The sequence below is a fragment of the Lampetra planeri genome, chromosome 4 (assembly GCF_965212315.1).
Source record: "Lampetra planeri chromosome 4, kcLamPlan1.2.h2, whole genome shotgun sequence".
Taxonomy (NCBI): domain Eukaryota; kingdom Metazoa; phylum Chordata; class Hyperoartia; order Petromyzontiformes; family Petromyzontidae; genus Lampetra; species Lampetra planeri.
Window position 1 is genome coordinate 14,685,133 of NC_136110.1, and position 22,198 is coordinate 14,707,330.

A 22,198-nucleotide genomic window follows, 5' to 3' on the forward strand; every position below is an offset into this window, starting at 1 on the left:
TGGGTGGACTCGGACTCAAATTAGTTTCCTGGTGTGGTGTTTTTGTTATGCATCGCCGCTTGGGAGACAAAGGGGGCCGAGGGTGGTGCTGGCCACCCCACTTCATAGCTCCTACTGGCTAGCAGCACTTGTCGCAACAGTCTGTGAAGGCGACACGGGAGAGGGGGGGGGGGATCTTTGCTATGAGTTACTGTTGTATATGTTGGGTATGAAAATTTTGATATGTTGTATGCGTGCGTGGGTGAAATTATTATGTTGTATGTGTGGGTTATGAATATTCAGTGAAAATAATAATAATCAATTGAAATTTGGCCAAATGTGTAATTATCCGGAAATATGTTAATTGAGGTAATTATGCACATTTAATTATGCCAATTCGAGAGGTAATCGTAGTAATTATGCGAGTGGGTGGAATTATGATAATGCAAGTCGTTATGATAACCAGACCCCGCCTCGGTGACGAGGGTGGGTTATCGATCGGAATAAGGCAATTAATCGTATGCAGTTATGCAGGTGTGGTGTAAGTATGCAAGATTAACTTAGATTAACTCGGCATCGTTGTCTAGGTTCGTCTCATTCACGCTTATATTTTTAGGTCCCCGGTTCACCCCGTTATCGCTTTAACATTTACTGAGTATGTGTTAGTGTGTTTATTAAGGTCACCAAGTTCAGATCTGAACGCAGAAGCAGATCTTATGCATAGACTTCAGGAAAGAATCACACAACCACTTCTGTATTAATCAATTTATTACTAATTCAACCTCAACTATGATATAGTATGCGAACTCTCAATCCCGGAACGTCAACACGGCATCAATACAGTATCATCAATGATTGTCTGATTTCACTTGACAACGGCACATGGATCCCGCATAACGCGATGGTTGTTAGTGAGAGAGAGAGTCGTTACAACATGCAAATATTATGCTAAGAAAAACCTTAACTTTAATGAATGATTACTCAATATTATTCACGCAGTACCGTACTCCTTATTGATAGGATGCGAGTACGTGCGGCGATTATGACTGAAAGACACTTGAAAGATTATACGGCGATAAAAAACACAATCAAAAACAGTTCTTATTCTTAAAGGCATCAATCTCAACAGATACATCGGCAGGTTATCTGACAACAGAATGGCTCGGAGTAAGGGCCTGCGACGGTTCTCCTTTTCCGAAGATCGTTATCTTATCAAGTTTACTAATTGGGGACCAGATCACCTGATAAGGATCTGGTGGGCCACCACTCCCCACGTGAGCGTGGCTCGGCGGAAGGAGGTGCCAAGAATCAATTCGTATTGATGGATCTGTTGGGAATTTATGCGATTAAGAGTACAGCCCACTAAATATTAAAGATAAAAATTACGAATACTCTTATAAACGACGGATGGCCATCACTCGGTCTCGAGTGTTTTCTTCACAGCCACGGATGGCTTATGGGTTCGAGTGTGTTTGAGTGGTAAGAGTGGTCTTGAATAGTCAATGTTCGGAGTCGGTTCTTTATGTCAAACAGACGCCTGGTGGTCGTGTGGTGAGGGGGCGGTGCGCGTCATACGTATCAGTCGCTCTCCTGTCGCCGTGTTGAATTGGTTTGGATGCCTGTTGATACGCTGTCGTAGTTCGGAACCCGGTCGGTAGGTGGCGCCCACAGCTCGCTCGCAGCGCGCAGTGCTGGGTCGTCGCCTCGTCGCCAAACCGCGACCTTCAGCTGCAGAGACCTCCGACTCGGCAGAGGTTGGCCCACGCAGGCCGAGTTGAGCTGTCAAGCGGGTCTTGCCCGCCTGCAGAGGAGATGGGGAGCCGCTTGAGTCGAGCCCCGAGAGCCGGCTGAACTCGGCTGAGTCCCAGACGCTGAAGAGTCGAGCCGACCCGTTGGTCGCAGCTCGCTCCTGAGTCGACCCGCTCGGTCGAGCTGAAGATGAGTCGAGCCGACCCGATGGTCGCAGCTCGCTCCTGAGCCGACCCGCTCGGTCGAGCTCCTGAGCCGACCCACTGGTCGAACTCGGCTGATGAGTTGACACTCCTGGTCGAACTGGTTTCCAATGCTCAGGGTCCTTTCTTTTATGCCGAAAAATCCCTTTGGGTCCTGCCCACAAGGCGGAGTTTCTTTCGATTTTTGCTGTGTCAGGATCTGTCCGTAGGTAGGTGTGTCCATGTGTGTGTCCGTACGTCCGTGTCCTTGTGTGCATCACCCACGGTATATTCCGTTGTCATACTCCCTCCATAAAACCCATGAGCAAACAATCAGAGGTTACAAATTGCCTCGAAATCGTCTCTCTGTCTGGGTGCAATATTATCTCTTGTCTGGCCTTCTTCATGAACCAAAACACAGACGTTACAAATCGTCTCACAGGCGCCTCTGTCCGTGTTGCACGACCTGGAGGGAGGGGCACACTCCCTCCGACCCTCACAGACGCACACAGACATGGTTAAAAAGTTTTAAATTAACATTTGTCCCTTACCATTTCCCAGTTATGATTCTGTATGTAACCTCAGGTGTGTCGTTTCCCATCGTGGTGCTTGACCCAAGTGGAGGTGCCTCCCCGAGCACATACACACTGCCATCCCGCGCTGCGGGGATACAAAGACGGCCGGGATCTCCCTTTCTCTCTGACCCTGGGTTTAACATCGCTCTTTTATTATGTATTTTATTTCGACCTGGTGGTGATTTATCCCGCTATCCTGGCTTTTCATAAGTTTTACTTTTGTCTTTTCATGCATAGGCTTATTATTATTAATTTATTTCCGATATGTTAGGTTAAGGGGTAAGTTTCTTGATCCTAGGAATTCGTATTCCTTGGTGTCTGCATGGTTATATAAGCGGAATATAGTTGACGGTGAATAGCGTTAACATTGATGTTATGTACGATATTATGTATTGTGATGTCTTTAACTTAACTTGTTGGTCGGCTTTACTGACATGAAGTTGCATTTCATAGCCTCGCAGTCTTTGCCTCACTCTGTCTCTGCTCGCCGTTGTTGTTGCTGTCCAGCTGACGCCGTTAACTCAAGGCCTCATTAATTTCCGTCACTCCTTGTAGGTGAGGGCGGTTGAACCTTGGAGTCAGTTCTGGTTTTTGTCTGCTTGCTTCTTCTGATGTCCCCTGACCCCGGGAGTTATTATTTCTACTTTTATGGCCTGTCGAAGCCCGACTCGCTGTTGCTGGGCTTGGTGGGTCGCTGGGTTGGTGTGTTCCCGGCTTTTTTGCTTACGTTTGCAGTTCGCCGTGCTCTTAATTTCCTTCCCTCTTCAACCTTATATCGACTATTCGCTCCTGTCTGGGTGCGATTCAATTTTGACTTAGGAAGGTTCTGATTGTCATATGCTTTGGGTCGAGTTGTATATTAAAGTATGGAAATAACATTTCATATTGACTTAATGATGGTGATGGTTCAGTAGGCGTAACTTGTGGCCTGGTTTAATTGGAGTGGGTGTGAATATCAATAACTTTAGCCTACCCTGTTGTTAAATTCCGACTTTAACGTGACTTTAATAGCAATACAGAATAATTGAGCTTTTTGACTTAACTAGGCGAACACTAACTTTTGGTGACCCCCGCAGCCTCGCCGTTCAGCTGAGCCTGCAGCCTTGAGAAAGGCACAACACCCTTATTCTCGTCTCACTGTGGTCATCCAACCTTCTGCTCTGGGAGTGTGATTAATTTCAGGACACAGGCCCCCTCACGTTCAGACGCGCAGGGTTGTTAATCAGCTCCCTCCCCTGTGTACACAACCTTGAGCTGGGCCACTTCGTTTGACCACTCACCCTGGATTTATCTTTCCTTGAGGCAAGGTTGCAAATTCTGTCATCCTAGCCCTCCTCCAGTTCATTACTTAACAACACCTGGTGTTTTGCAGTTTGCTGCGCTTTGGGGTGTTTTCATTCATTATATATCAATGATGGAAGAAGGCTAGAATACAACATTCCGCCCTTTTAAAAATGGCCAGTGGTCAAATGGCCACGGGTTATTTTTAAAAACTGTATACCCTTCTTCCATCATGAACCATCGATTGTCCTCAAGTTTTGCTGCTATTTCCTTACAACGCGCGCGTACGTGTCACAACTTAACATGATTATATGTGACAAGAGAGGAAAAAAAAATTCTAAAGGAAGGTAAAACGATAAGGGAGGGAGAAATTATTCTATTGACTACGTGGTATAGGAGATATCGTTAAAAAGATAGTTTCTACGGTTATTCTTGGGTGGCATCATCAGGCCTTGGCTCCCTTCTAGCTTGGCAAGGTACGTTAGCAGGAGCGTGAGCAGGAGGGCTGCCATTCCCTGGAAACATGTTACACATTATCGTAGTGTGATATGCCCATTAGTTTAGTTCCCCCCCCCCCTTTTCCACCTTTATTCCTCATCTTGCTTCACCAGCACAGGGTACGGTTTGATTTGGTTGATGTGCACCCACTTGTATTGCTGCTCTCTTCCTGTCTTTGTGATTTTTAGCTGATATACTACTGGGGACATTTTGTCAACAACCTCGTGTGGTCCTGTCCAGGAAGGTAGGAATTTCCTGCACTTCTGTTTTCTTTTCTCGTAATTGAGGTACCACACCTGGTCTCCTAGTTGGTATTCTGCGTGGCTGGCTTTTTGGTCATAGTATGCTTTGCTCCCCTGAGCCTCTACTTGCAACTGGTCCCTGACCATAGCGAATGTGCTCTGTAGGTGACTATTGAGTCCCGTCAGGTATTCAGTTGGCGTCATTGCCGTTGGGGTCTCGTCCTCTGCTGGGACATATAACAGGTGTACTGGGAGGGTCATTAGCCTCCCTGTCATGATCTCGAAGGGTGTCCTGCCTGTAGCTCGGTTGGGTGTGGCTCGCATGGCCATCAAGACTAGGGGTAGTTTCGTATCCCAGTCGCGGCCCGTGGTAGACACATATTTCTTTAGGAGGCTCACGATGGTCCTGTTGGCTCTTTCCACCTGTCCTGAGGATTGTGGATGGTATGCGACATGTAATTGTCTTTTTACTCCCAACATCTTCCACACTTCTGTGATAACCTCGGCTGTGAAGTGGCTTCCTTTGTCTGAATCGATCGTTGACGGTAGACCCCATCTACTGAATATTTGGTTGATCAGTAGGATAGCGGTCGTTTCCGCGGTGTTGTTGGGTGCTGGTAAACACTCTGTCCATTTAGAGAATGCACAGGTCACAGTTAGCATGTACTTGTTCCCTTTGGTTGATCGGTTGACAGGTCCTATCCAGTCGATTTGTAGGTTGGACCAAGGATAATCTGTTCCCCTCCTCTGTAGGGGTGCCCTATGCTGTGAGGTCGTTGGCTGGTACTTACAACACACGAGACAGTTGGACACATGTTTGTGTATGTCTTCCCCCATTTTTGGCCAGTAGGCCACCTGTCGCAGCATCTGTCCCGTATTCACCTCGCATCGGTGGCCGCTGCACGGTTCATTGTGGGCGTGTTGTAACATTATTTCCCGATATTGAGAGGGGACTACCCATCTAGGTCGACCGTCTTTTTCGTTTGTGTATACCAGTAGCCCTTTCCGCATTGAGAACCTTTTGATTTGGCTATGCATGATCTCGAGCTCTTTGTTGTCATTCAAGTTGTCAGTAGTGATTGGTTTTCCTGCTGGATCTTGGATATGATCGGCGAGTGTCTTTAGTGTTTCGTCCTCTTGTTGCATTCTGATCAGGTCTTCGGAAGGCTGGGCACTGTTCAATTGGGCTCTGGTTCCAGCTTCTGCCGGGTTCTTCCCACTTCTTGTGACCAGTCTTATCACGGCGATGTCTTGGTTCGTCGACTCTGGTTGTCCGTCTCTGTCGGTTTGGTCTTCTAGCTTCCACGGGGTGCCTTCCAGGCTTCCCACCTTTGCTATGGCATCTGCTTGGTCGTTCCCAGTTTTCTCTTGACCAGGTATCTTGGAGTGCCCTTTGACTTTCTTCCAAAATATCTTCATATCCTTGTTCTGAACCATCTTATCTATGGCCTCGAATAGTTCTCGATGGTGAATTGGTTTATTCCTATGGTTCATCATCTCGTTTTTTTTCCATATGGGTAGGTGGTGCAGGAAGCTGTGCTGTACGTAGTTGGAATCAGTGCACACCACCATGGTCCGTATTTGGTTATCGGATGCCATTTGGACAGCGATGTGTACCCCGACCAACTCTGCATACTGGTTTGACTTTGGTCCCAGCTGAAATCCCTCTTGAATCCCTGTGAGTGGGCCAGTTTCCCAAATGACTCCTGACCCAGCGTGAAGCTTGTTCTCCCTCATCTGGGAGCATCCATCGATGTATACCACTGGTAGGTCGGCACATGTCTCCTTCCTGAAGGGCAGGTACCTGTTTTCCTCCGGAGGTATCTTTCCGTCCTCTGCTTCTACGCTGTCAAAGGTACAATAATGTAAATCGGCAAGACCTTGGGCCATTGGACTTTTCTTGTTTTTTGCGTATTTCACTGTGATTGGTAGGCCTTGGAGTGTCAGTGCCCAGCTGGCTATTCGGCTGCTGGTTACGCGGCCCTCTCGAATCTTCTTACTGTTGAGGTATGCCAGGGATTCATGATTCGTTTCCAGGATGATCTTCTCTCCGTTCAACAAGTTCCGAAAATGTTGTATGGCCCAGATGTTTCCAAATATCGCCTTCTCACACTCGGAGAACTTCATCTCCACTCCCCGGAGGGCTTTGCTGGCATAGGCAATAACTCGTTTCTCTGCTTCCTGTCTCTGGTACAGTACCGAGCTGATACTATGATCTGAGTATGCGGTCTCCAGGTAGTATTCTTTCCCTTTCTCTGGGTATGCTAGGCAGGATGCCTCTGTGATCTGTCGTTTTAATTCTTTTTCTGCGGCTTCCTGTTCCTGTCCCCACTCCCATGGTTCGTCTTTTTGCAGTAGTTTGACTAAGGGTCGAACGATTCCTGCGTAGTCGTCCACGAACTGTCGAAGGTAGTTGCAAATCCCTAAGAAGCTCCGAAGGGTCGTGACTGTGGTGGGCGATTTGAGTGCGAGGAGGGCTCCAAGTCTTTTGGTTTGGGGTAACAGTCCCTCCGTGCCGACCTGGAGCCCGAGGTAGTCCACCCTCTTGCGTGCCCACTGTCCTTTTTGTATTGAAATCTTTGCGCCTGCTTCCTTTAACTGCTCGAGGGTATGCTGGAGGCTCTCGAGGTGTTCTTCCCAGGAGGAGTCCTTGACCAGTATATCGTCGACATAGACGATGGTACCTCGCTCTTTTGCGTCGTCCATTGCCTTGTGTAGGAATATGTTAAAGTCCGCAGGTGAATTTGAGTATCCAAATGGACATCGGTTCCAAGTATACTGTATTCCATTGAATGTAAATGCCAACTTGTATTGATCCGCTTCTTTCACGGGCATGGTCCAGAAGCCATTTGATAGATCCATGGTGGTGAGAATTTTTGCGCCTTTTATTTGGTTGAGATTCTGGTCGATCTCTGCCATTGGCCATCGAGATAGGGGAACCGTTTTGTTGAGTTGCCTATAGTCGATGGTGAGTCGCCACTTGCCGGTGGGTTTCAATACAGGCCAAATCGGTGAGTTGTAGGTTGAGTTGCATTCTCGAATTATATTCTTCTTGAGTAGGTTCTCCAAGGTTTCTTGGATTGATTCGTAGGCAGCCAGTGGAATCTTGTATTGTTTCACATATACCGCTGGCGCTCCTTCCAGTGTGGGAATAGATACCACGTGTAGGTCGGTTTTGCCGCAATCATAGGGGTCTTCTGAGAACAGGAAGTGGTATTTGTGGAGCAGTTGACGAAGCTCATTTCGTTGAGTGTCGTTCTCGAGGGCGTCTGCTGCTTCAATTTGTTGTTCGATTTGTTCTTCTATTATGGAGACTCCTTGTCCTGGGTCTGGGTCCAAGGCCTTCGTGGTTTCGGGCGGCTCGGTTGAAAGTTCCTTTTGCGTTACTATCGGTTGAGTTGCCTTGGCTTCATCCGAGGGTAACACGCTCTTGCCCTTGTGTTCTCCTTCATCGGTTTGCAGTTCGTCGGTTTGGCCTCCAGGGGGCGGTATATACTCCACGAGGGGACGGTCATTTGGTGATACTGACTCTAAGTCGGCTTCCTTTCGTTCTTCTCTCAGTCTGTTAGTCATTAGCTGAGTGATTCGAATTCCTGCTGGGAGCTCGTCTTCGTTCCTGATTGTCGTTGATAGGTCGTTGAGCTCTTGTGTTATCACTTGGATTCCCGTGGAGTCTCTCATAACGTCTTCATCTTCTGAGTCCCTTTGTTGCTCCGGCATTGACTGTGCCCAAATTTGTCGGGATTCAAGGTTCATAATGGGTTTCAGGCGATTCAGTAGTTCTATCCCAATGATCAGCTCTTTTCCGGGGTTCCGTACGACATATAGGGGATGGTTCATGTTGATTTTGTTGAACGTCAACTTCGTCATAATTTTGCCCAATGGTCGCATGTGGGTCCCTTCACATCCTGAGTAGGTAAGTTTACTTGGCATCATCTGTAGTGTTTCATTCTTCCTCTGGAGGGCAGTCTGGAGTTCGTCAAATAATTCTCTGGATATCATGGATATTTCTGCTCCAGTATCACAAAGGCCCTGGCTGGTCAGGGTGTCTTGCAGTATTACTTCCACGTGGACTCGTCCGACTGGTCCTACGGGAATCAATTCCCCCAGATGGTACCCTTTTTCCTCTGGTACCACTTCGGTGATTGCTTCGGGGCTTCTTGTCTTCCCTACGTTCACTTGGGCTACCTTTGCGCTGGGTGTGTCCTCCTCTTGTGTGGGTATAGTTGGTATTCTTCCCTTCGCTATTTGCATGGGAGTCTTCATACTCCCTAGGAGCTCTTTTTCCATCCTAATGTGGTGAGCATATCGATTCCTGTTAGCTAACGGTGGTCTATGCTCTATTGTTAGTGGAGGCGGCAGTGGGGGACGATATGGTGACTGGTTTGGTGGGCGTCGGCCTCCGCGGGGTAGGTATGGCCCGTCACTCGCTTTTCCTCCTCCATAATTCCAGCCTCCGCCTTCTCCTGCATTCCATGGTGGTGGCGGCTGTGAGTGCCAGATTCCTCTGGTCTCGTTCCTCCCCCCACGTGGAACGTTATTCAGCGTGTTGTGGACGGGTGTTGATTCCATTGGGTTAGGCGCCCTCTCCTGGGGGAATTCATGTCCACCCCGTGTGGCGCTAATATTATTCCTTGGAGATTCGCTTCCCTCCAGATCGAGGCATTCTTTATCTCTGGTGACGATGTGGGTTTTGGCTATGCTAGTGGTTTTCCGTCCGTTCACCCAGGCCGTGTGGGCCTTGCTTTCAATCTGGCGTAGGGAGGCAGTCTCGGGGTCCAACATCATTCCTACTATTCTCACTATTTCAGGTCTCAATGATTGAAAGAACATCACTTTTAAAACTGTCTTATCTCCCTGGGCATTGTCCCCGTCCCCTGCGTAATATGCTTTCTTAAGGCGTAGGAGATAATCTCGTGGGTCTTCGTCTACACGCTGGGTCATCAACTTTGCCGCATTCAATCCTTCGGATAGTGTGGAGTATTCCCCAAATCTCTTAACTACTGCTCGGCTCAATTGTTTAAAGTCACTCTTCACCCTATTTGGCAGGGAGGCTACCCATGGTCTGGCGGGTTCATGTAGGCTCCTTGATAATAAACATGCCTTTTCTGCTGATTTACCCAGACCCCGGATCTTAGCCTCCTGTTCTACTGTAGCTATGTAAGTGTGTATGTCCCTGTTCTTGTTATGTGGATCGAAGTAGGGAATTCTCACGAGTGCTTTGTCCATTAGTTTTAGTGTCTTACTGTTAAAAGTGTGTTGTTCGTCATCAGTGGTGTCGGTTCCTGAGGAGTGCTCCCTTGAGCTACCCTTGTCTCTACTATCACTGTTGTCATGTTTCCCATGTCTGTGTCGTGATCTCCCTCTGTCCGAGGATTCGTATCTGTCCCGTTGCTTGTGTCTCTTGTTTTCCTTACGTGGGTCTTGTGATTCGTGCTTGTGGGTTGGTGTGCGTGGTTTGTTTGAGCGGTGTCTATGTGGTGAGTGTTTTTGTCCTTGACCTTCATGCTGCCTACTACGTGTGTGGTGCCTGCTAGGTGAGGTGTTGTATTTATGTTTGTCTCGTGCTTCATGGTTATCGGAATTCCTGTCTCTGTCATCTGTGGTGCGGGTGGTTTTGCGTGGGTGATTTTTACGGGTCATGCGTCTCTCTGGTGAGCTCTCTCTGTTACCCATGTCGCGTTGATAATGTTTACGTGAGGTGCGTCTCTCTGGTGAGCTGTGTCTGTCATCTGCATCATGTCGGTCATGTTTGCGTGAGGTGTGTTCCTCTGGTGAGCTCTCTCTGTTACCCGTGTCGTGTTGGTCATCGTCAGAGGAGTCAGTGTCAGATGAGCCGTCACCATCACGGTGGCTTTGCTTAACATAACTTTTGTAGTGCCTTTTGCACCTGTAACGTGGGTCAACTTGGCTCGGTGATTTCTGCTTATCCCATGGCTCATGCTTGTGTGATGTGCGTCTCTCCTGTGAGCTCCTGTTACCCGTGTCGTATTGGTCGTGTTTGTGCGAGGTGCGTTTCTCTGGTGAGCTGTCTCTGTCATCTGCATCATGTCGGTCATACTTGCGTAGCGTGCGTCTGCCTGGTGTGCTGTTTAGGTCATGTTTCCCGTCTTGCACCAGCTCCGCCCTTTTCCGCCCTATCATTACAGTGTATCCTGATGACTTAGGGTTAATTATTTGTCTCTCTCTAACGTTGGGGTGGTCGGCCTCATGTTTTCCCGTTTGTATTAATATTCCCTCTTCTCTCTCCTCGATTTGCGAGGGTGTTACTTCATCAAAATTGCTTTGCACAGTAGCCATACTCATTGTGTGATCTGGCCCTGGGCTACGTCCACGTGGCTCGGAGTGTGGTAAATTGTTACTCCCGTATGTGTTCTGTGTATCAGCGTCTGGGTGTTTCACTGGTGCATTTAGTGCGGATTCTTTCTCTCTCACGAGGGCGTGCAGACTCTTTACCTGCTCCATTAAGGACAGTTTCTCTTGTCTTTCCCTTTCAAATTTTTCCTCATTCCATAATCTTTCTCTGTCTGTCTGTGCGAGGAGGTACGAGTCTACCCTCGCTATTTCTGCAATTTTTACGTCACGTTTGGCTTTGCCACATTTCATCACGTCCTTATGTAGTTTCCTTCTATGGGCCTTTACATCTTCTGTATGGCACCCCTCCCATATATCTCTCTGCTCCGTCTGCTGGCTAGCAGTCCGTCCAGTACGTTTTAACACAAATTCCCGATATTGTTTTTCCATAGATTCCATCTCCTCCTCAGAGGTCCACTCTGTATCAGTGTTATGCGTTGGTGTGTCAACCTCAGAACGTTGTGGATCCTGCGCCATCTCTATTACATAGTGTGGTTAATAGACTTAAGAGTGTATCTTAATTCTAACATCTCATGTGCGGCGTGAGTTACTCTAGAATTCCCCTTCAGCGCACATATAAACAATTGTATCACAGGATGCGTCAGTTCAACTCGAGCAAATAATCTCAGCCCAGCTGTCTTTGTTATACTCTGCTACTCTGGTATTTCCCTTCAGAGCGCGTTTTGTTTTGTTTTACGCCCGTTTACAATCACAAGGCAACGTTAGTTCACAACACTTTGATTAACACAACAGTGATTCGTTCCTGAATTCATGCATAAACTGTCTGCGAGAAATCCCGGACAAGAGCCCCCATTATGTTGTATATGTTGGGTATGAAAATTTTGATATGTTGTATGCGTGCGTGGGTGAAATTATTATGTTGTATGTGTGGGTTATGAATATTCAGTGAAAATAATAATAATCAATTGAAATTTGGCCAAATGTGTAATTATCCGGAAATATGTTAATTGAGGTAATTATGCACATTTAATTATGCCAATTCGAGAGGTAATCGTAGTAATTATGCGAGTGGGTGGAATTATGATAATGCAAGTCGTTATGATAACCAGACCCCGCCTCGGTGACGAGGGTGGGTTATCGATCGGAATAAGGCAATTAATCGTATGCAGTTATGCAGGTGTGGTGTAAGTATGCAAGATTAACTTAGATTAACTCGGCATCGTTGTCTAGGTTCGTCTCATTCTCGCTTATATTTTTAGGTCCCCGGTTCACCCCGTTATCGCTTTAACATTTACTGAGTATGTGTTAGTGTGTTTATTAAGGTCACCAAGTTCAGATCTCAACGCAGAAGCAGATCTTATGCATAGACTTCAGGAAAGAATCACACAACCACTTCTGTATTAATCAATTTATTACTAATTCAACCTCAACTATGATATAGTATGCGAACTCTCAATCCCGGAACGTCAACACGGCATCAATACAGTATCATCAATGATTGTCTGATTTCACTTGACAACGGCACATGGATCCCGCATAACGCGATGGTTGTTAGTGAGAGAGAGAGTCGTTACAACATGCAAATATTATGCTAAGAAAAACCTTAACTTTAATGAATGATTACTCAATATTATTCACGCAGTACCGTACTCCTTATTGATAGGATGCGAGTACGTGCGGCGATTATGACTGAAAGACACTTGAAAGATTATACGGCGATAAAAAACACAATCAAAAACAGTTCTTATTCTTAAAGGCACCAATCTCAACAGATACATCGGCAGGTTATCTGACAACAGAATGGCTCGGAGTAAGGGCCTGCGACGGTTCTCCTTTTCCGAAGATCGTTATCTTATCAAGTTTACTAATTGGGGACCAGATCACCTGATAAGGATCTGGTGGGCCACCACTCCCCACGTGAGCGTGGCTCGGCGGAAGGAGGTGCCAAGAATCAATTCGTATTGATGGATCTGTTGGGAATTTATGCGATTAAGAGTACAGCCCACTAAATATTAAAGATAAAAATTACGAATACTCTTATAAACGACGGATGGCCATCACTCGGTCTCGAGTGTTTTCTTCACAGCCACGGATGGCTTATGGGTTCGAGTGTGTTTGAGTGGTAAGAGTGGTCTTGAATAGTCAATGTTCGGAGTCGGTTCTTTATGTCAAACAGACGCCTGGTGGTCGTGTGGTGAGGGGGCGGTGCGCGTCATACGTATCAGTCGCTCTCCTGTCGCCGTGTTGAATTGGTTTGGATGCCTGTTGATACGCTGTCGTAGTTCGGAACCCGGTCGGTAGGTGGCGCCCACAGCTCGCTCGCAGCACGCAGTGCTGGGTCGTCGCCTCGTCGCCAAACCGCGACCTTCAGCTGCAGAGACCTCCGACTCGGCAGAGGTTGGCCCACGCAGGCCGAGTTGAGCTGTCAAGCGGGTCTTGCCCGCCTGCAGAGGAGATGGGGAGCCGCTTGAGTCGAGCCCCGAGAGCCGGCTGAACTCGGCTGAGTCCCAGACGCTGAAGAGTCGAGCCGACCCGTTGGTCGCAGCTCGCTCCTGAGTCGACCCGCTCGGTCGAGCTGAAGATGAGTCGAGCCGACCCGATGGTCGCAGCTCGCTCCTGAGCCGACCCGCTCGGTCGAGCTCCTGAGCCGACCCACTGGTCGAACTCGGCTGATGAGTTGACACTCCTGGTCGAACTGGTTTCCAATGCTCAGGGTCCTTTCTTTTATGCCGAAAAATCCCTTTGGGTCCTGCCCACAAGGCGGAGTTTCTTTCGATTTTTGCTGTGTCAGGATCTGTCCGTAGGTAGGTGTGTCCATGTGTGTGTCCGTACGTCCGTGTCCTTGTGTGCATCACCCACGGTATATTCCGTTTTCATACTCCCTCCATAAAACCCATGAGCAAACAATCAGAGGTTACAAATTGCCTCGAAATCGTCTCTCTGTCTGGGTGCAATATTATCTCTTGTCTGGCCTTCTTCATGAACCAAAACACAGACGTTACAAATCGTCTCACAGGCGCCTCTGTCCGTGTTGCACGACCTGGAGGGAGGGGCACACTCCCTCCGACCCTCACAGACGCACACAGACATGGTTAAAAAGTTTTAAATTAACATTTGTCCCTTACCATTTCCCAGTTATGATTCTGTATGTAACCTCAGGTGTGTCGTTTCCCATCGTGGTGCTTGACCCAAGTGGAGGTGCCTCCCCGAGCACATACACACTCCCATCCCGCACTGCGGGGATACAAAGACGGCCGGGATCTCCCTTTCTCTCCGACCCTGGGTTTAACATCGCTCTTTTATTATGTATTTTATTTCGACCTGGTGGTGATTTATCCCGCTATCCTGGCTTTTCATAAGTTTTACTTTTGTCTTTTCATGCATAGGCTTATTATTATTAATTTATTTCCGATATCTTAGGTTAAGGGGTAAGTTTCTTGATCCTAGGAATTCGTATTCCTTGGTGTCTGCATGGTTATATAAGCGGAATATAGTTGACGGTGAATAGCGTTAACATTGATGTTATGTACGATATTATGTATTGTGATGTCTTTAACTTAACTTGTTGGTCGGCTTTACTGACATGAAGTTGCATTTCATAGCCTCGCAGTCTTTGCCTCACTCTGTCTCTGCTCGCCGTTGTTGTTGCTGTCCAGCTGACGCCGTTAACTCAAGGCCTCATTAATTTCCGTCACTCCTTGTAGGTGAGGGCGGTTGAACCTTGGAGTCAGTTCTGGTTTTTGTCTGCTTGCTTCTTCTGATGTCCCCTGACCCCGGGAGTTATTATTTCTACTTTTATGGCCTGTCGAAGCCCGACTCGCTGTTGCTGGGCTTGGTGGGTCGCTGGGTTGGTGTGTTCCCGGCTTTTTTGCTTACGTTTGCAGTTCGCCGTGCTCTTAATTTCCTTCCCTCTTCAACCTTATATCGACTATTCGCTCCTGTCTGGGTGCGATTCAATTTTGACTTAGGAAGGTTCTGATTGTCATATGCTTTGGGTCGAGTTGTATATTAAAGTATGGAAATAACATTTCATATTGACTTAATGATGGTGATGGTTCAGTAGGCGTAACTTGTGGCCTGGTTTAATTGGAGTGGGTGTGAATATCAATAACTTTAGCCTACCCTGTTGTTAAATTCCGACTTTAACGTGACTTTAATAGCAATACAGAATAATTGAGCTTTTTGACTTAACTAGGCGAACACGAACTTTTGGTGACCCCCGCAGCCTCGCCGTTCAGCTGAGCCTGCAGCCTTGAGAAAGGCACAACACCCTTATTCTCGTCTCACTGTGGTCATCCAACCTTCTGCTCTGGGAGTGTGATTAATTTCAGGACACAGGCCCCCTCACGTTCAGACGCGCAGGGTTGTTAATCAGCTCCCTCCCCTGTGTACACAACCTTGAGCTGGGCCACTTCGTTTGACCACTCACCCTGGATTTATCTTTCCTTGAGGCAAGGTTGCAAATTCTGTCATCCTAGCCCTCCTCCAGTTCATTACTTAACAACACCTGGTGTTTTGCAGTTTGCTGCGCTTTGGGGTGTTTTCATTCATTATATATCAATGATGGAAGAAGGCTAGAATACAACATTACTCCTTCATCTCAGTATGAGATGTTTCATATCACAACAAGCCATGTGTATTGCTCGTGTAAGTCGCCGGTGGTGTACGATTGCTGAGGGTCACACGCCAGTCGAGCCGGATGGTGCATTGCGTGTTGGTATACGGCCGAGTAATCTTAAAGGGGAGTCCCCGTAACCTCTTCTTGGTTCTTTGGGTATAGTCACGTAGAAGAGAAATAATAAAATAATAAATATAAAACATAATAAAATACAATTGTGGTTCTTGTGCGGAAATGCGGAAATCATATATTCATTGCAATCAGTAGCTCAAAGCCCTGCGTGATGTTGGGCCTTGCATATATCCTTTCCAATAGAACGCATTAACGTGTTGTTAAAAGCGCGCGGTCACAGGAGTAGTCTTTCCACCGTTTGCGGTTGACATTAGCAGAAATGCGGGAAAAATTGAACCCTCCTTCCGCATTTTCCATGCCGAAATCGCAACCCTGATGGGACTCCACTCAGCGCCGGCAACTTTCCAGCATTTGATGGAATTAGTTTTGGCTGGATTGCAATGGGACTCGTGCTTGATTTATTTGGATGACGTTATCGTCTTTAGTAAAACATTTGACGAACATCTCCAGAGGTTGCGGGCGGTTTTCCAAAAGATGCGGGCTGCTAATTTGAAATTCAAACCCCAAAAATGTCATCTGTTACGCGAATCGGTGCGTTATTTGGGACACATCGTGGGACGCTCAGGTATTGCTACCGATCCCGCCAAAACGCAGTGCGTCAGCTCCTGGCCGACTCCCACCTCGGTGGGAGAGGTCAGGAGTTTCATTGGCTTCGCGTCCTATTACCGACGGTTTGTCGCGGATTTTGCGACGATTGCGAAACCCCTACACGCTTTAACGTCAAAAGGGGTTCGGTTCCAGTGGGGACAGAAGGAGGAGGCTGCTTTCCGCTCCCTTCGGGACGCTCTGGTGAAAGCTCCTCCCTTGGTTTACCCCGATTTTTCTAAGCCCTTTTTGCTTGACACCGATGCGAGCAACACGGGTATTGGGGGTGTGCTTTCCCAGGTGGTTGACGGCGTGGAACGGGTGGTCGCGTACGGTAGTCGGGTGTTGTCTCCTGCGGAGCAAAGATATTGTGTCACCCGTCGGGAACTGTTGGCAATTGTCTATTTCATCCAACAGTATCGCCCATATCTGTACGGTCGGCATTTCACCGTCCGCACAGATCATGCGGCACTACAGTACGCCCTGCGAGTTCAACAACCATCGGGACAATTGTCTCGATGGTTGGAGATTCTCCAGGACTTTGATTTTGAAACCACCTACCGTAAGGGCGTTCGCCACACCAATGCGGACGCTCTGTCGCGCATGCCAACCACCTCCGAATGTGCATGCCTCCTGGGGTCTGGACGTTGCAGGCCTCTGGGGGACATATCGGTTCCGGTCTTGGCGGCCGCCGACGACGACGAAACATTGATTACAAATTCGATCGCACAACAGGGAAAAGATTCCCTGTTGGGGTTGCCCATCACTGAATGGGGGCGCCTCCAGATGGAGGATACCTCCCTCCTCGGGTGGCGTCGTCGCGTCGGGGGTGCTGCGCAGGGGAGGGGTGATGCCGACGCATGGGAGATGGTGCAAGGTCTGCTGATGCATTGGGACGGGAAATCCCATCGACACCGGCTGGTGGTCCCTTCTGGGTTGCGGGGCAAGGTGGTGTGGGCCGCTCACGAGCGCCTCCTACACCTGGGGACCCAAAAGACCCTCGCCTTGCTCCAACTTGATTTTTTTTGGCCAGGCATGCCGAGGGATGTCGGGGATTTATTGGGGTCATGCCCTCGGTGCGCGCAACGAAAACATAGTATGTAGCTGCAGTAACTGCAGCTACATAGGAGGGGCAACCCCCAACGAAGTGGGAGGGCCCCCCCACGAGGGCCCCCCCCCAGCGAGGTGGGAGGGGCCCCCCCCAGCGAGGTGGGAGGGGCCGCCCCAAGCGAGGTGGGAGGGGCCGCCCCAAGCGAGGTGGGAGGGGCCCCCCCCTGCGAGGTGGGAGGGGCCCCCCCCAGCGAGGTGGGAGGGGCCCCCCCCAGCGAGGTGGGAGGGGCCCAGGCGCCGCAGGTTCAGCCGCAGGTGAAGGTCGCCTCCACCCTCAGCACGGCCACGGGCTCACGAGCACACGCGCTAGCGGCCAGCAACAAACAGTGCACGCATCTCCCACAAGGTTGTTGTACACTCGTGGAGTAGATAGGGACAGGTTTCGGGAATTGAGCCAAGGCGTTTGTAAGCGTTTTGGGGAAGAGACGATGGTGGTGGTGGTGGGAGGAGGAGGAAGAGGAGGTTCCATACCGGGACAGTGGGAAGGAAGAAGCGGATCGAGCAGTGTGTGAGTGAGTGTGTGGGTGAGTGTGTGAGTGGGTGGGTGTGTGTTGTGTGTGGGTGAGTGTTGTGTGTGGGTGAGTGTTGTGTGTGGGTGAGTGTTGTGTGTGGGTGAGTGTTGTGTGTGGGTGAGTGTGTGAGTGGGTGGGTGTGTGTTGTGTGTGGGTGTGTGTTGTGTGTGGGTGAGTGTTGTGTGTGGGTGAGTGTGTGAGTGGGTGGGTGTGTGTTGTGTGTGGGTGTGTGTTGTGTGTGGGTGAGTGTTGTGTGTGGGTGAGTGTTGTGTGTGGGTGGGTGTGTGTTGTGTGTGGGTGAGTGTTGTGTGTGGGTGGGTGTGTGTGTGTTGTGTGTGGGTGGGTGTGTGTGTGTGTGTGAGTGTGTGTGTGAGTGAGTGAGTGTGTGGGTGAGTGTGTGTGTGGGTGAGTGTGTGAGTGGGTGGGTGTGTGGGTGAGTGTGTGAGTGGGTGGGTGTGTGGGTGAGTGTGTGTTGTGTGTGGGTGAGTGTTGTGTGTGGGTGAGTGTTGTGTGTGGGTGAGTGTTGTGTGTGGGTGAGTGTGTGAGTGGGTAGGTGTGTGTTGTGTGTGGGTGAGTGTTGTGTGTGGGTGAGTGTTGTGTGTGGGTGAGTGTTGTGTGTGGGTGAGGGTGTGAGTGGGTGGGTGTGTGTTGTGTGTGGGTGAGTGTGTGAGTGGGTGGGTGAGTATTGTGTGTGGGTGAGTGTTGTGTGTGGGTGAGTGTGTGAGTGGGTAGGTGTGTGTTGTGTGTGGGTGAGTGTTGTGTGTGGGTGAGTGTTGTGTGTGGGTGAGTGTTGTGTGTGGGTGGGTGTGTGTTGTGGGTGGGTGAGTGTTGTGTGTGGGTGAGTGTTGTGTGTGGGTGGGTGTGTGTTGTGTGTGGGTGGGTGTGTGTTGTGTGTGGGTGGGTGTGTGTTGTGTGTGGGTGAGTGTGTGTGTGGGTGGGTGTGTGTTGTGGGTGGGTGGGTGTGTGGTGTGGGTGGGTGTGTGTTGTGTGTGGGTGGGTGTGTGTTGTGTGTGGGTGAGTGTGTGTGTGGGTGGGTGTGTGTTGTGTGTGGGTGAGTGTGTGTGTGTGTGAGTGAGTGTGTGTGTGGGTGAGTGTGTGTTGTGTGTGGGTGAGTGTTGTGTGTGGGTGAGTGTTGTGTGTGGGTGGGTGTGTGTTGTGTGTGGGTGAGTGTTGTGTGTGGGTGGGTGTGTGTTGTGTGTGGGTGAGTGTGTGTGTGTGAGTGAGTGAGTGTGTGGGTGAGTGTGTGTTGTGTGTGGGTGAGTGTGTGTTGTGTGTGGGTGAGTGTGTGTTGTGTGTGGGTGAGTGTGTGTTGTGTGTGGGTGAGTGTGTGTTGTGTGTGGGTGAGTGTGTGTTGTGTGTGGGTGTGTGTTGTGTGTGGGTGAGTGTTGTGTGTGGGTGAGTGTGTGTGTGGGTGAGTGTTGTGTGTGGATGGGTGTGTGTTGTGTGTGGGTGAGTGTTGTGTGTGAGTGAGTGTTGTGTGTGAGTGTGTGTGTGGGTGAGTGTGTGAGTGGGTGGGTGTGTGTTGTGTGTGGGTGAGTGTGTGGGTGAGTGTGTGTGTGGGTGAGTGTGTGAGTGGGTGGGTGTGTGTTGTGTGTGGGTGAGTGTTGTGTGTGGGTGAGTGTGTGTGGGTGGGTGTGTGTTTTGTGTGGGTGAGTGTTGTGTGTGGGTGAGTGTTGTGTGTGGGTGAGTGTTGTGTGTGGGTGAGTGTGTGTGTGGGTGAGTGTGTGGGTGAGTGTGTGTGTGGGTGAGTGTGTGAGTGGGTGGGTGTGTGTTGTGTGTGGGTGAGTGTTGTGTGTGGGTGAGTGTTGTGTGTGGGTGAGTGTTGTGTGTGGGTGAGTGTGTGTGTGGGTGAGTGTGTGAGTGGGTAGGTGTGTGAGTGGGTAGGTGTGTGTTGTGTGTGGGTGAGTGTTGTGTGTGGGTGAGTGTGTGAGTGTTGTGTGTGGGTGAGTGTTGTGTGTGGGTGAGTGTTGTGTGTGGGTGAGTGTTGTGTGTGGGTGAGTGTTGTGAGTGGGTGGGTGTGTGTTGTGTGTGGGTGAGTGTTGTGAGTGGGTGGGTGTGTGTTGTGTGTGGGTGAGTGTTGTGTGTGGGTGAGTGTTGTGTGTGGGTGTGTGTTGTGTGTGGGTGAGTGTGTGTGTGGGTGAGTGTGTGTGTGGGTGAGTGTGTGAGTGGGTGGGTGAGTGTTGTGTGTGGGTGAGTGTTGTGTGTGGGTGGGTGAGTGTTGTGTGTGGGTGAGTGTTGTGTGTGGGTGGGTGTGTGTTGTGTGTGGGTGAGTGTTGTGTGTGGGTGAGTGTGTGTGTGTGGGTGAGTGTGTGAGTGGGTGGGTGTGTGTTGTGTGTGGGTGAGTGTGTGGGTGAGTGTGTGAGTGGGTGGGTGTGTGTTGTGTGTGGGTGAGTGTTGTGTGTGGGTGAGTGTTGTGTGTGGGTGAGTGTGTGAGTGGGTAGGTGTGTGTTGTGTGTGGGTGAGTGTTGTGTGTGGGTGAGTGTTGTGGGTGGGTGAGTGTTGTGTGTGGGTGAGTGTGTGAGTGTTGTGTGTGGGTGAGTGTTGTGTGTGGGTGAGTGTTGTGTGTGGGTGAGTGTTGTGTGTGGGTGAGTGTTGTGTGTGGGTGAATGTTGTGTGTGGGTGGGTGTGTGTTGTGTGTGGGTGAGTGTGTGAGTGGGTGGGTGAGTATTGTGTGTGGGTGAGTGTTGTGTGTGGGTGAGTGTTGTGTGTGGGTGTGTGGGTGGGTGTGTGAGTGAGCAGGGTGTGTGTGGGTGGGTGAGTGTGTGAGTGAGCAGTGGGTGGGTGAGTGAACGGGGGAGCGGTGGTGCAGCGGTTGGCGTGCTGCACTTTCGACCGGGCTACTCGGGTTCGATTGCTGCTCAAGATCAACACCAATGACGAATATCTGAACCGGTCCTGTATCTTCCCTGGGTCGACTGAGTCTCAAGTGAGTACCTGTTGCGGTGTGTAAACATCGCCACTGGGGAGACAAAGGCGGCCGGGCGTGGTGCTGGCCACCAAAGGTGGGACAAAGTCATTGTTATGCAAGTCCAAGTCGAGTCGCAAGTCATCAAATTCATGACTCGAGTCTGACTCGAGTCCAAGTCACATGACTCGAGTCCACATCTCATAGGTGGGACAAAGTCATTGTTATGCAAGTCCAAGTCGAGTCGCAAGTCATCAAATTCATGACTCGAGTCTGACTCGAGTCCAAGTCACATGACTCGAGTCCACACCTCTGCTGGCCACCCACCCCCTCGTGTGCCGTTCCAGTCTTCATAGGTGCTCGCTAACAGCACTTGCCCCTACAGTTTGTTAAGGTTACAAGGGAGATATTTTTCTTTAATGGGGAGGCTCGTGAAGGACGCTGCTACTGGACAGTTGGAGGCAGTCACCCTCCAGCAACAGCGGAGGCCAGAGGAGCGACGCTCACAACAACGAGCGGAGCACCGGGCGGATAAAACGAAGCGAGTTGGCAGAGTATGGGGCATAGGTGATGCATCTGTCAGTCATCTCAGTGACTGAGTGGGTGGGTGACTGAGAGTGTGGGTGGGTGTTCTTGTGACTTGAAGTGTGGTTGTGAAACTCGGTATGGATGGGACGACACCGTATTCTGGATTGAGCCCTCAGCCTGGGTGGAGGAAGTTCACGGTGACCGCGGCAGCAGCGGCAGCAGCGTGACAGGGAGCGAGTGGCCAGGGTGAGAGCTGGACCAGCATTCTGCTGCGAGCGTTCAGCAATCCCTCGATGCGTTTGCTGACTGCAATACGAAGTCAATTGTGACAATTTTGATGACCTTAGAAGGGCTGTCGCTATGGCTTGCTGACAGCTCGTGTGTGTCTGTGGCTTACTGAATTCCCGTGTGCCTCCAGGGCTCACTGTCTGGCACCGTCAAACAAAGGTAAAGGTCAGTTCTGCAATCGTGTTGCCGACTCGTGTCTGCGATGACAGAATATGGCTCCAACCGTTATACCGAGTCCTGTGTTTGGGGTTGCTTATTGATGATTATTGTTAGTACATTTGTAATAACAATAATCTCGTGACGACTTGTCCTGGCACGACTATACATATACAATGTAGCCTGTTTGTTACGTAGTGGGTGGTGGAAAGTGTGTGCGGTGAACACTTTCGCCTGGGGAAGAACCCGAGGTGGCGGTGCCCCTGTGCGTGACGAGGGACGTGGAGGCTCTCGCCCTCCTCCAGCCTCGGGACGCATTTCGAGCTTTTGCTTGGATGCCAAACGTTCCGGATTCGATCCGCTGCTGTGAATCTGGTACAACGCGGGCCTACGGTGGTACAGAGGTTGTTCCCATCGCCCACGTGCGGGCAGCAGCACCCGCGGTCTCCGACTCCCCGCCACCGGTGGCGGACACCGTGCGCCTGTCCGTGCGTCGCGCGGCCCGCTTCGACAATGCGCGTTGTTGTCGTCGTCGTCATCATC

The 22,198-nt window shown here is 49.9% G+C and overlaps 1 protein-coding gene across 8 annotated transcripts in view; it reads left to right on the forward strand.

Moving 5' to 3' along the window:
- LOC144717739 (arylamine N-acetyltransferase 2-like) overlaps positions 1-22,198 on the forward strand; it is a 30,151-nt gene that overhangs the window by 397 nt on the left and 7,556 nt on the right. Inside the window, exons 1-2 of one of the 8 annotated variants that reach the window (XM_078593347.1) lie at positions 17,528-17,778; positions 20,538-20,704. The exons of 1 other annotated variant lie outside the window; for it this stretch is intronic. The gene's annotated coding sequence lies outside the window, so the exon portion shown is untranslated. 6 more of the 8 variants (XM_078593346.1, XM_078593345.1, XM_078593348.1 and 3 more) reach the window with 6 other exon arrangements.